The sequence below is a fragment of the Ursus maritimus genome, unplaced genomic scaffold (genome assembly GCF_017311325.1).
Source record: "Ursus maritimus isolate PB19 unplaced genomic scaffold, ASM1731132v1 scaffold_9, whole genome shotgun sequence".
NCBI classification, from domain to species: Eukaryota; Metazoa; Chordata; class Mammalia; order Carnivora; family Ursidae; genus Ursus; species Ursus maritimus.
Genome location: NW_024427107.1, coordinates 65,944,287 through 65,958,721, shown reverse-complemented (window position 1 = coordinate 65,958,721; position 14,435 = coordinate 65,944,287). Strand labels below are relative to the sequence as shown.

The window sequence follows — 14,435 nt, the reverse complement described above, 5'->3', positions numbered from 1 at the left end:
TCAGCTTGTACCCTTTTGAGAGAGGAGGAAAAGAAATCCCAGGCACACCTAGGGAAGAAGAACCTAGAATTCAGTCCAGAGTCTATTCGGGGATTTTCCACCACATCCCAGTCTCTCTGCCCCTCAAAAGCTTGCTCTCTACACCTAGGGAATTTCGGATTTCACAGGTGTTTGAGAATGTCTCTGAGATTATTTTATGAAGCCGGGACTGCTAGCAGCAAGAATAAGGAGAAAACAAGTTTCATTTGATGTAAAGCTTCTGAAAATCTGAATGCCTTTACAGACTGGCTTTTTCCTGCTTCTAAGGAGGGTCTTCTCAATGCTTTAAGAACACACCTACAAAGCAAAATAGCATAATAACCTCCCTAAGGCCTGGCTCTGAAAGACAATGGAGGTGTTAATTTTGTGTGAACCTACTGGTCTGAGTGCTTCTTTTGAGATACTGAAAACCAGCTTGTGGTTTATGGCTTCTCTTTGAAACGGTTATTCCAACACATCGCACACAGCTTTGGGAAAACCAGGAGGCAGTTTTGAAGCCGTGATGAGGTAAGGCATCTGCTCCTAGGGCCCTAGTGGGGTGAAGTCAGAGAATAATCTGCCTGGAACTCCATTTGTAAACTGATCCTTGGAGAGACTGATGGTTCATCATTCAGAGCACATTGGGGGCTCGCCAATTATATCCACTTCAGGCTTATCTATTATTCTCTATTACATTCCTCGCGTAAAATGAGACATTATTCCTAATAACGTTATTCTAGGATTCTAAGGCCCACTGACAAAATAAGTGTAATGACCAGAAAAGCCATTTAATTTACCTAAGGTTGCAAAGCAGGTGTTCAATTAATTAAACGAAGAAGCCATCATAGACTCGGCTCTATTGACATGGAGACCTTTATAAGCAAACCAAAATCTAAGCGGGGAAATGCCTCAAGGTTAACGAAATCAAAACGCTCCGCGCAACCAATTGCCAACAGCCAACTAAGCTTTAAGCTATGACCAATCAAATAATTTTCCTTCTTACTTCCACACTTCATAGAAATCTTTCCCCTAGACAGAGTGCAGAAGAGTGCTCCTAACCATTTCTGGGGTGGCACTGCCCTATTTAAATTGATTTTTACTCAAACCTTTTTTTCCTACTCCCCCGCCCCCCTCCCGCCCGTTTTATTGAGATATAACTGACAATGAGCACTGTACGGAATACAGCATAATGATGTGATTTACATATATTGCGATATGATTGCCACAATAAATTTAGTTACCATCCATCATCGCCACCACAGAGGCACAGAAAAAAAAGGAAAAAAAAGTTTTTTTCCTCATGATAAGAATCCTTAGGATTTACTCTCTTCCCTTTCGAACTGTGAAAATTAGTAATGAGAAGCCTCACTAGAATGGAGTCGGGAGGTTTGGGAACTCTCATGTCCTACCACTCAAAGTCAATTGCGAGACCCAACAGGAAGAGGCAGACTTGACTTTACACACACTTGACCTTGCACGGGGATGCTGCTTGATGTGGGAAACAAAGGCAGAAGAAAATTTATTAAATTTCCTTACTACTTAAAGCCCATTGACAAGTCCTTGAAATAGGCTGAGTGACCTTCCTCTGGGGACTCAGCTGCCTCAATGTTAATGCTATGCTAAGGGCAAAAGGCAACCTCAGCCCGACCCCCAGGATCCTGTAAGTCTACTTTAACATATAAAACTTCCTTTGGGGGACGCCTGGGGGGGCGCAGTCGTTGAGCGGCTGCCTTTGGCTCAGGGCGTGATCCCCGGCGTTCCGTTCCGGAATGAGTCCCACATCGGGCTCCTCCGCTGGGAGTCTGCTTCTTCCTCTCCCACTCCCCCTGCTTGTGTTCCCTCTCGCCGGCTGTCTCTCTGTCACATAAATAAATGAAAAATCTTTAAAAAAAAAATAAAAAAAATAAAACTTCCTTTGGAAATATCCTTTATCTCTAACCCCCTCCAAGATACATGTTGGCAATCATCCCCCAAGCATATGACCCACCGATATTCATCTAAAGGGTCTCATGACTAAGGTTTTTTTTTTTTTAATTTTTATTTATTTGTTTGACACAGAGAGAGAGAGAGAACACAAGTAGGCAGAGCGGCAGGCAGAGGGAGAGGGAGAAGCAGCTTCCCACTGAGCAGGGAGCCTGATGCAGGACTTGATCGTGACCTGAGCCAAAGGCAGACGCTTAACCGTCTGAGCCACCCAGGTGACCCATGACTAAGGTTTTATTAGACAGTAATAGATGACATTTTCCCAGTAATAGCTAGCCCCCTCAAGGTCTTGGAAACCTTGCTTCCATAAGTCCTTGGAGACTTAGCTATCCCTAACCCTCTCCCAATTCAAAAGTATGAGGGCCACTCTTCATGACCCAGGTACAGCTCTTTCTGCCCACAGGTCCTGTCCCTGTGCTTTAATAAAACCACCTTTTTGCACCAAAGACATCTCAAGAATTCTTTCTTGGCCGTTGGCTTTGAACCCTAACATCTATTCTACATCACTGCTCTGTTCCAATAGGAAAAAGAGATGCTTTCCTTATTCCCCAGGCAACAGCTCAGCCAATGAAAAGCCAACACACTTTGAACTCCCAGGTTATTCCAATGGACTTTTAGTTCACAACGGCCCTCCCAACTTCCTCCTTCTCGCCTTAAAAAAGAGCACTTCTCCTATGTTCCCCAGACTTGCCCGTGGTTTTGCTGCAGCTTGTTTGTCCCGGATTGCAATTCTCTTTTATTCCCAAATAAAACCATCCTTTGCTAGTAAAACAACGGACAGTTTCTATTTTTAAGGTTAACAGAATATACCATGAAGCAGTGTTGACTATAGTCATCAGGTTGTACTTAGCATCCCTAGTTCTTATTCATCTCACAACTGGAAGTTTGTTCTCAAATAAACTCCTAAAATTTAATACGCCTAGTTTATCTTTAAACACAAGTTGGAAACAAAATTGAAATTTCAGGTCTCCGAATCATTATTCTGTTTAAATCAAGCTGACAGATGTATATTAGCTGCTATCATGGGTCTAGAAGTAGATAGACATTAAGGAATATATTAAAGAAAAATATGCTAAGCGAAATAAGTCAATCAGAGGAAGACAATTATCATATGATCTCACTCACATGTGGAATTTAAGAAACGACACAGAAGAGCATGGGGAAGAGAGGGAAAAGTAAAACAAGATGAAATCAGAGAGAGAGACAAACCATAAAGGACCCTTAAGCATAGGAAACAAACAGGGTTGCTGGAGAGGAGCGTGGTGGGGAGATGGGGTAACTGGGTGATGGGCATGAAGGAGGTCACGATATGTAATGAGCACTGGGTGTGATATAAGACTGATGAATTGCTGAACTCTACCTCGGAAACTAATAATACATTATAGTTAATTAATTGGGTTTCCATTTTAAAAATTAAAAAAAAAAAAGAAAAGAAAAAGAAAATCGGCCCCTCTCCTGGACAGAAATTCTAATCTGGGGGAAGACAAAACTTTAACACAAACAACTAGAAAACAGTAGAAGACGGGAGGATGATCAAAGGCAAAACACTCTGAATGTCAGAAGATGAGCACCCCTAATATCTATGGATTCTGCCTCTGACGGGCCAAATTCAAGGTGTCTTCAGGGCCACGCTTCTTCCAGCGGCTCTGGAGGAGAATCCATTTCTCGCTTCTTCCGGCTTCTGGTGGCTGTAGTCATTCCTTACTGTGGACACATCATTCCAATCTTCAAGGCTGGCAAATTCAAATACCTCTTTGCTCTGTCTTCGCACTGGCTTCTTTGTGTGTGTGTCAGATCTCCCTCTGCCTCTCCCTTAATCCAACGCCTCAGACCACTCGGCCAAGCTACCCTGTTCCTCGGCTTCCCTCGTAAAAGGATAGTTGTGATTGCGTGTAGGGCTCACCTGGATAAATCAGAATGGTCTCCACATCCCAAGATCCTCAACGTCGTCACATCCACAAAGACCCTCTTTTTCCCTTATATGGTAACACTGAGCCATTCTAAGGATTAGGACGTTGACATCATCCGGAGTGTTGGGCTTGGCCAGCAAACCCTGAGACGGCGAATGAAAGGATTACTCCCAACACCTTAGCAGAAGAAAGAAGACGCCTTGGGACCAGACGCTCTAGTGGCGAAAAGCCTTGAGCCAAGCTCTGTCTCTGCTTTTATTGTGAGTTTAATTAACACACCACATGCAAACAAGGAGTTGGTGAAGTACGTGACCACTACAGGTACCTGCGTTTACTCCCTGGATGAGACCCTTGAGCCGCAGTAAGAATCCAGCCGTTCAGCCAAGAAACTTCAGAGGAGGCCCAGCGTTCCGGGCACTCCTCCTTTGTTTTGCAATTAGTCCCATCCAGGGAGGCGTATACAAGTTAGTTTTTGTCTGCACAGGCACTGTGAATCCCCACACTGGAGGACCATTTTTCAGCCTACCACACTACCCAATATTAAAACTTCCTATAAAGCTACAATTATCAAGACAGGATGACATCAACATAAGGATAGACTTAGAGACTAAGAAACAGAAGAGTCCAGAAATGCACTCTACATTCAAGGTCAATTGATTTTTAATAACAGTTCCAAGGTGATTCAATGTGGAATCATTGTCTTTTCAACAAATGGTGTTTGAGATAATTGGATATCTAAAGAAATAAAAGAATAAAAAAACCTAAGACCTTCATCTCATGCTGAAGCAAAAATTAACTTTTTTTAAAAAAACGGATAATAGACCTAAATATAAATGCTAAAATTATAAAACTTCCAGGGGCCGAGTTCTTCCTGGGAACATTTTGCCAGGAAGTCAATGCTTTTCTCACCTAAACGAAACGGGCTTTCCTAAAGGACACAGACGGTGCAGAAACAACCTGCTTGCGAGAAGCAAAACCGCAGAAGGCATGCGGAGAGCCCGTACTGCAGACTCCAGCGCCCGCAGAGCTTATCCGACAGAGCTCTAAAGATCTAAAGATGGAAAAAGAATTCACATTTATTTTATCTGACTCATGCTTTCTATATGATATCTCACTTCTCTTCCCCAATGACCCTCTGAGGCAGTTAACATAACTGACATTTTACAGATGAGGAAACCGAGGCCTGAATGTGATTTGGGCAAGGTCACAAAGACAGTAAAGAGACCCAGAACGCAAATCCAAGTGCCTTTCAGAATGTTGTGTTAGGGGCGCCTGGGTGGCAGAGCGGTTAAGCGTCTGCCTTCGGCTCAGGGCGTGATCCCGGCGTTATGGGATCGAGCCCCACATCAGGCTCTTCCCTGGGAGCCTGCTTCTTCCTCTCCCACTCCCCCTGCTTGTGTTCCCTCTCTCGCTGGCTGTCTCTATCTGTGTTAAATAAATAAATAAAATCTTTAAAAAAAAAAAAAGAAAAAGAATGTTGTGTTAATCTAAAGTGCTAACACCCGTAAAACAGGGAGCAGTGTGCCTGGTGCCCCGTAAAGGCTCTCCGCAAGTATTCAATTACCCTCGCCTCGTTCGCTCACCACTCCAGCACCGAACTGTTACGGAGGAGGCAAGGCCACCCAGGAGCTCTGCTTCACTGCCCCCTCTGTGCAAAATTCAGGCTGTAAAGGCTGCTGCCCACGGAACGCAGGACAGAGAAGCCCCCCCAGGGCAAAGGCTTATGCCTATTGATGCGGATTTGCAGCCTGGACCACCAAGCCCTTTCAACAGACCACCTGGCCCCTGCCTACCTGGCAGAGCCCCCCCCTGCCCCCCGTGAGGTTGCTAGAACTCACACAAAAAGAGGACAGATGTGGAAAGCAGGTGAAAACACACAGGACACGAGGAAATTAGTAAGTCCCTGACCTAGACAACAGTTACCAGTCCTTGGCATAATTAAGTTACAATAGCAGGCTAACGCTTTAGCAAATCTGTAGGTATTTTCCCAGTCATTCCTGTTAAAGGCAAACTGGGGGCTAATTAAGATAGCAATCGAGATGGCTGGCATGACCTCCTGATGACAATACAGCAATGAACTAAGAGCCCCTGCGTGCCACCTACAGGGTGGAAAGGAACTGTGGAAGGCTTTACATGACTGACCAGGATGGTTACTGATTATCACACACTAGCACTAAGGAGCGTTTGTGATAGTGATAATAGTAACAACGAACCTTCACTGCACACTGGCTAGATGCCTTGCCTGGGTTATTTATTATTCAGAGCGTAATGAGATCCTTGCTTCACAGACGAGGAAACTGAAACAAAGTGGAAACAGGAGGGGAGTTGAAACCTGGGGCTGATCTATTCAGCCTTCCAAAGGAAGCCATGCACTCTAGCTCAATGAACGTCCCCTATCCCCCCAAAGTGGTCTAATAAGATATCTTTCTGCTCCTCTCATCCCGCAGAAATCTGGCAGGAATCATGGTTTATAAATAATCGAATTGTCTTTCTTACTTTTCTGGCATTTCCTTAGGGGATCTGCTTTTAGAATATTCCAATTTCACTCTTGCAAAGTACATTAGTCACTATGGAAACAGTTAATTCATTGATAAGAGTGGAGATCTTTTATTAATAAGGATACAACAGCATATGTGACCCATAATGAGTAGCTCTGCATACTAAGCCTTCCCAGGAAAAAAATGTATAGCATCATGGGATTGTGGCCTTAGCACGACCTGCTGCGGGATGTAAATATAGGCCAGCCCCTCCCGGTGAGTCCATTTGGCAAATCCCCTGAGGTTTATTAAGTACCGGTCTCCCCAGACCTCATTTCCCAGACCTGCTACTTGCACAACAGCAGTGAGCTGCCTGCCGAGCACAAAGTGGTCTCTGTCCCCCCCACCCCATCATCCTGGAGGACTTTCAAGTGACTTGTGAGGTGGCCAAACAGTTCCTGGGCCTAATGAGCTCCCCCGCCAACTGAAGCGCTCCCTCCCCAGACCCTGTGGCCTTCCACACAAAAGCTGCAAATTGCTTTCTGACCTTTGAAGCCATCGCAGGAAGTCCCAGGCAGCCCGAAGGAAGAGCTTCCTAGCTGTGCCTTTAGTGCTGGGCACCCTCTGATCAAAAGTGTGGGCAAAGGGCAAGAGAAGCAGCCCCTGATGGGCAGCGGCTTTGGCGGAGTGCGATGCCTGGAGCTAATCAGGGGACAATGAGGGGCCTGTGTCTAAAAGCAGGTCCCGGAGGCCTGCTGTGTGGATTTGGCCATGCAGACACAAGGGGATCCCTCCTCCTCCATCAAATCCTTTTTCTTTCCTCCCCATTTTCTTCATCTTTCCCTGGGCCGCGTTGGCTCGGCTTCCAGGTTTCCATGCGCAGAAGGCAGCAAAGTCAGGGACAAAGGGCCTGTTACATCTAGACCACTCCTGCCCTTCCCAGCCTGCCGCCCCCATGTTTTCAGACAGCCGGCATTTGAATTCTGGCTCCAACACCTGCTAGCAGGGTGACTCTGGACTTGTCCCTTGGCTCTGCGAGCCTCAGCTCCCAGGTCAGACTGCCCTGCTTTGCATTCTAGCACCACCACGTAACAGCTGGTAACCTTGCAAAAGTTACTTCTCTCCACATATAGTCTTCAATGACAGCTGAGGATAATAATAACACCGTCTCACAGGCAGGAGCTACTCACAGGAGGGGGCCCTCTGTGAGTCTGGAACCATAGTGGGAGGGATTGGGTGGGAGGAGCTGAGGCCACGAAGGAGGCCCAGCCACTGCGGGTGTCAGTGCTTGGCCTAACCAGCAGCCAGCAAGCTGGAGAGCCTGGGAAGTACAGCTTGCTGGGTGCACCCTCTGCAGGAGAGAGCAGAGCGGGGAAGAGGGGAGCTTCCGAATGCAAACAGGCATAGGCCAGCATGTTGCCCCCAGAGGGTTGTCTGTAAGGCTGAATAAGAAGCCAGGCAAAGCCCCTACCCGGCACAAGGCCTGGCACCTTATGGGTGAGCACTGAGTATTATATGGCAGCTAGTAGTTGTGATGGTTCATTTCATGTGTCAGCTATGGCCCCAGGGTGCCCAGATGAAATGTGATTTCTGGGCTTATCTGCGAAGGTGTCTCCAGATGTGACCGCACTTGAATCAGTGGACTCAGTAAGGCGGATGGCCCTCCCCAGTGTGGCTGGGCCTCATTCAGTCCTTTGAGGGCCACACTGAACAAAAGGGAGAGGAAAGAAGCTTCACCCCTTTTTGTCCGGCCATAGCACTTGAGCTGGGACATCTCATCTCAACTTCTTTTGTCCTCGGGCTGGGATTTACACCGCCAGCTCCCCTGGTTCTTAGGCCTTCAGACTCGGACTGAGCTACCCCACTGGGTTTCCTGGGGCTCCAGCCTGCAGGCTGTGGGACTTCTCAGCCTCCATAATCGTGTGAGCCAATTCTTTACCATAAACCCCCTCTTACATATGTATCCCACTGTTGCTGTTTCTCTGGAGAATCCCGACCAATACAAGAGTCATCGTCATAATAGCTGTTGAGACAGGACTGTGCAGACAGCTAACCCCCATGGTCATGTGGGTCCCTGCCTAGACTGAACAACTTTGTCAGCCACTGGAACGCTGCCCTCCTGAGTCTAGACTGCAGAACCCCCACCCCAGTTCCAGCTGCAATGCAATAGCATGCACACCTTGATTTATCTCTCTCTGCCTTTTTTTCTTTTGTTCCCAAAGCCCGGGCAATTGTTGGAAAGTGTCACAGAAATATGTCAACCAGGTTCATACCAGAATGCTGCTCACAATTGCTGTTATCCTCTTATGTCCCTGGAACACTCTCTTCACTACAGCCCCTCTCAAGAGATCATCCCCACTTCCTTCCACTGAGTCAAGATTAAAACAAAAAAACAAAAACAAAAACTCATCTTCTCTCCCAAAACTCAGCTGTGAGGTGCAGGACAGTGGTTAAGGGTACAGACTGGAACTGAGTATGAAACCTGGCTCCACCCATTCTATGCAATGACGTCCAGGTCACCTAATCTTGCTGAGCCTCTGTCCCCTCATCTGTGAAATGGGTGGTTCTGACAATTCAAAGAGAGACTCCATAGAAAGCAACTAGCACAGTAACTAATATATTAAGTGACCAACTAAAGTGAGTTATTATTTCCTATTATTGTATTTCTGCCCTTTACTTACCTTATCTTTTTTATGTATGTCTCACTTAGGAGAAAATCTGTCTTTTCATCTTTACAAGTATAAACTCACCCCCTGCTCTCCAGTAACCCTTGTGGATTACTTTCCATCAATTATCTCAGGTTTTTTTCTGTATTAATTTTTCCTCTTTTCCTCCTCCACTCAAATGATGTCTTTCCATATTTGTAGATAATTGATATGAGAAAAATACAAATAGGAAACAAAAATGCTCTTCCTTACTAATAAAAGAAATATGCATTAAAATAAGTTTGAACATCCATTTTAGATTTAGCAAAATAAAAACGAATGCTTTCATTTATTCTTTTTTCTCCAAATGATCAAACGCCATCAGGAAAGCAGAGGAAAATAAGTTTGGTGGCAGCACTATAAAGTGGCACAATCGTTGCAGAAAACCATTTGGCAAGTAGTGACAAGAGTCATAAAAATGTTTATACTCTTTGACCCACGAATATCAATTTGAAGATTTTATTCCAAGAAATTAATTTTAAAAGAAAAAAATGAATTCTGCAAAGATGTCTATAGCTGCCTGAACTATCATCCCTGGAAACTAGAAACAGCTATTCTTGAGAGAGTCACTAACCTGCTCAAATACTGCAAATGCTGGGAGAGGACGTGGTCCTGAGATGTGGCAATTATGATGGAAGAAGAAAAGTCTTGTGCACCCACTGTTAGCTTAACTGCCTCCAAGAACTCCATCCAGGCCTGAAATGGACAACAGGGCCATGTAAAGAAAGGGAAGTTGGAATCAAGCATCCATAAAAGTAACAAACAATACCAAATTTGTCTTCTAAAGCCATAAAATGGACGCGGGCAGTAGAATTTTGAAATAATTTGTGCTACAAATGGCTAAATGTTCTTTGCTCTTCCTTCATTCAGTTGATAGAAAATTACTGCAATCCTCGTAGGTGGCAGACTGAGGAACAATGACACAGAGACAAAACACAATGGTCCCTGCCAACACAAACTTAGAATCTAGACAGCTAAGCAACAGAAAATCTATTAGCAAGGAGGAAAGCATGGATTTATATGAAAATAACAAGATGTTGGGTCAGGAAAGGCCTTCTCCGGAGAAGGCATCACTTGAGCTAAGAGGAGAGCTTGTTCAAGCAGAAAGTGGGTAGAAAAGAAAATTTCAGGCAGAGACGACAGTACAGGAAGGCAGATAATTTCTGGGAGAGTGTGGTGCCTTCCAGAAACTGCTGGTATTACAAGATAGCTGGATCATGTCATCTTGGAGGGCAGGTGGAGATGAGACCACAGAAGTAAGCAAGAGCCAGGTCAAGAAGAACCACCATGTCGTCAACTGTGAATTATACACAGAAGGTTCTAGAAAGTCCTGAAAGACTTGAAAAAGGAAAGTGCCAGAATGACAACCTTTGCAGATAAGATGAGTCACTGTTGTCTAGGTCACTATTTAACATGAATTGTTTAATAGAGTGAATGTGTAATCAAGAAGAAAAAAATCAATTTATTCTAAAAGGAGACTCATGTCCTTCCCCTCCGCCTGTTAATATTTTTCTTTTTTTTTTTAAATTGGCTTAGGATTTTCTTTAAAGATTTTATTTATGTATTTGACAGAGAGTGAGAGAGCACAAGCAGAGGGAGCAGCAGAGGGAGAGACAGAAGCAGACTCCCCACTGAGCAGGAAGCCGGATGTGGGGCTCCATCCCAGGACCCCGGGATCAAGACCTGAGCCGAAGGCAGATGATTAACCGACTGAGGCACCCAGGCACCCCACCTGTTAACATTATTAAGCCATATATCTTCTACCTTAAAACAATGAAAATGCCTTGTTTTCAGATCCACTCCACACTGTCTTGAACCTCCTTCAATCAGGCTTCTGACCCTGTGGTCCTACTAGACGAGTTTTCTCAAGCATTTCTATCAGACAAACCATTGAGTTATTGTTGCTATGAAACAGGAACCATGTGAGGATCTAGGATGGAAGGGAATAGGCAGTCTAGTCCTCAGTTATAAAATAAATAAGTCACAGAGATTGAAAGTACAAGTGTAGGGAATATAGTCAATATTGTAATAATGTATGGTGACTACACTTAAAATGGTGAGCATTGAGTAATGCACAGAGTTGTCCAATCACTATGTTGTACACCTGAAAACTAACGTAATATCGTGTGTCAACTATACTTCAATAATGAACGTGAAAGTAAAAGACAGTCTGGTCCTCATGCCTCAGGAATATATGGTGCAGGGGATAGGACAGATATAACCCAGAGGTCAGCTGGTGCTCACTTGCCTGAAGTGAGCTGGATAAAATGAGCTCAAACTCCAATTCCATTGGGTTTGTAAGCTTAAGTCCTTCCCACAAAATTTCTACAAATGATTCCGGAGGTCTCACTCCAAAATCATGACCTACTCTACCTCCTACTTCTGCCTAGGCTGTCTCTGTGCCTTGGTCAAGGGGGCCACTGGGATGGAAAGCTTAGCTCCTTTTATAGCTCTCCTTCTCACCACCAAAAAAAAAAAAAAAAAAAAAAATCACTCAGCACAAAGAATTTTCACACATCATAAAATGCACCGCACAATTTATGGGGCAGGAAGAGGAGGTCAAGGAGATATTTACATGGAAGTGATGCCAGCAAACCTAAAACCTAAATTGTTGCAGAGGCCAGCAACCATGGGGAGTGGGGGGCAGGTGTATACACTGGGATTCATTGCCTCTTGCCTCATCTCCCTTCTCCCTCCATCCAGCTTCTTGCCCTTTTCTAAAATCATTACTCTTCTTCTCCTGGAACTCCAAATTCCTTCTCCATTCAGCATTCTGTGGGGTCCCCTTGAAAATGGCGTGTTCCTGGGATTTCAATCTTGCTTCTGCCACTTACTAACTCAACAGCTTGGGAAAGTCACTTACATGTCTGAGCCGGGTTCCTCTTCCATAAAACAAGGATAATCATTGGTCTAATATTTTAAAGCAATTAATGGGCTTTTCTCTTTTGCATTTCTGCGTACGTAATCTATGTCACCAATCTAAATGCACCTGGGGTAGAAGTGAGAAAATTATAATAAGACTTCAAGGAGAAAGGGAGGAATTATTCTTGCTAGAATTTAAAACCAGACAATGGTACTGAAATGTAGGTTCTGTCAAGAAAGAAATTTTCCTGAATGTCTTTATCTCCCTCCTTTAACATATCAGGAGTCATCCTTGTGTGGTTGACATTACACTTATATAAGGGAGGTCTCAGTCCAGAAGTGAGAAGAATTGGAGATGCCTGTCCTTTCTCATCTCAGTGAAAGATGGAAAAAGATAGAAGGCAGAGATAAGGGAGATAGGTGGACAGCAACACCCCATCATCTGTCTCCACGCCAAAGTTCTAGAGCGGAGATGGAGTGTTCACTAAATTCACGGGGGTGCTGGTAGACCATTAGGAGATGGTTGAAGTAATTTAGGAAGATTTCATGGAGACTTGGACTTTGGTAACTGTCAATAGGGATTTAAAAAGAGAGAGATGGGACACAAATAGCAAGGATCACCAAGTCTTAATGATTGCATATCTCTCTAATTTACAAATTGTCTTTGTATCTGCTGCATTTGTTGTTTTTGAGATCATTCCCCCAATTTTTTCCTCTTCCAAATTCCATGATGTCATACTACATAGTCCTTCCGTCTCCCCTCTGAATTTTTATTCTCCCCCATGCAAAAGAGTTAGCTTGTTTTTTTACGGAAGTGGCTGAAGAAGTCTGTAGAGGAGGAAATGGTCTGCTTTATTTCAGGGCTATGCTAGTGTTTGCAACCTATCGCGCTACAAATTTTTTTTTTTTAAAGATTTTATTTATTTATTCGACAGAGATAGAGACAGCCAGCGAGAGAGGGAACACAAGCAGGGGGAGTGGGAGAGGAAGAAGCAGGCACATAGTGGAAGAGCCTGACGTGGGGCTCGATCCCATAACGCCGGGATCACGCCCTGAGCCGAAGGCAAACGCTTAACCGCTGTGCCACCCAGGCGCCCCTCGCACTACAAATTTTACAAGATTTTCTTTAATCTTGAGAAAACGTCTCATAACGCTAACCCTGGTAAACTTGCTATTACATAGGAGAATACCTTAATCCAAGGAGGAAAAAAGCTAATTTAGATTTTACAGTTGGCAATTAATCAATATTTAGTATAGTGTAGTGCTAAACATGTTGTCATTAATAATTATTACCTGTATCTAACCCACTAATAAAAGCGGCTATCAACGGCTTTCTGTTTATTACTTTAGCCAGCTTAATGATGATAATAATCCCTGGCCTCTCTAGGGAAAGTACGGGTGTACAAAGCACTTTCTGATATCTGGTGGGATCTCCAGGGCATATGGGGAAGGCAGTGGTGTGTTATAGTACCTGTATTGTACAAAGAAAGTAACTAAGGGCCACAGTATATAAATTGGGATACAAAGAAGGTACAGAAACTCTCATTTAGTATCCTCTTAGGAAATACATTTCTATCTCCCGTTATCTGACTCCTGCCACATCCTCCAGGATTCCCGAAAGACAGCTGATGGAGAGATCTGCTGACAAGCACCCTCAATGCCCTGCAATGAAAGTACTCTGGGCTGAGACACTTGAACATTTTCAGCCCTTTTGGCGGGGTGACCGGGGTGCTTTCATTTACCTACTGCAGCTTCACCACATGGGGGGGTCTCTAATATTTCCAGTTGATTCCATTCATCTTGGTGGATAAGTGGCCATATTTGCTAGACCTCTTCTGATGTAAGTAACGGAGAACCAACTCTAACTTCCTTATGTGAAGGAAATAACGAGGTTAATCAATGTAAAGGAGAAGAGCAGGAGTGTAACAGGGTCTGAACACACTAGAACCACAGACTGGAATGTGCCCAGACTCCCATACTGCTTTACTGGTTTCTACCCCTGCTCCTTTCTCTATGGTGCCTCTAGCTTCTACCATTATAAGGTAGGCTTTTATATTCGTGGTACACAGAATCACTGAATGGTCCCACATTTTCTGTCTTATGGATTTGGTCACCTGGAAGTGACAGCCCTCAAAATCTCTTTTGCCTCAATTGCAGAAATTCTAATGGAAGGATTCGTTGGCCAAGCCTGAGTAAGCAGTCCAAAACTGGACCAGTCAACCTGGCCAGGGAACCAAGTCATGTTTTTATGACAACTCCCATTTGGTCAAAGATATGGAAAACTCCTAGAAAAGGAGGTTGGATGGAAAAATGGAGAGGCTGACCACAAAAAAAAAAAAAAAGTAAAAGTAAAACAAGCATGAATACACCTGTTTCCCTCTGCCATGTTACCATACCATTTGACCCAAACTCTAGGAATATATACGCTCTGCAATCTTTCCCACTCTGAACATACCTAAACTCATCTTTTAATTTTCCCT

The 14,435-nt window shown here is 44.3% G+C and overlaps 1 long non-coding RNA gene across 1 annotated transcript in view; it reads right to left on the bottom strand.

Moving 5' to 3' along the window:
- LOC103661680 overlaps positions 1-14,435 on the bottom strand; it is a 70,646-nt gene that overhangs the window by 38,106 nt on the left and 18,105 nt on the right. Inside the window, exon 3 of the long non-coding RNA XR_568203.2 lies at positions 9,668-9,789. This is a non-coding gene — a long non-coding RNA (uncharacterized LOC103661680). The remainder of the gene's footprint in view (positions 1-9,667; positions 9,790-14,435) is intronic.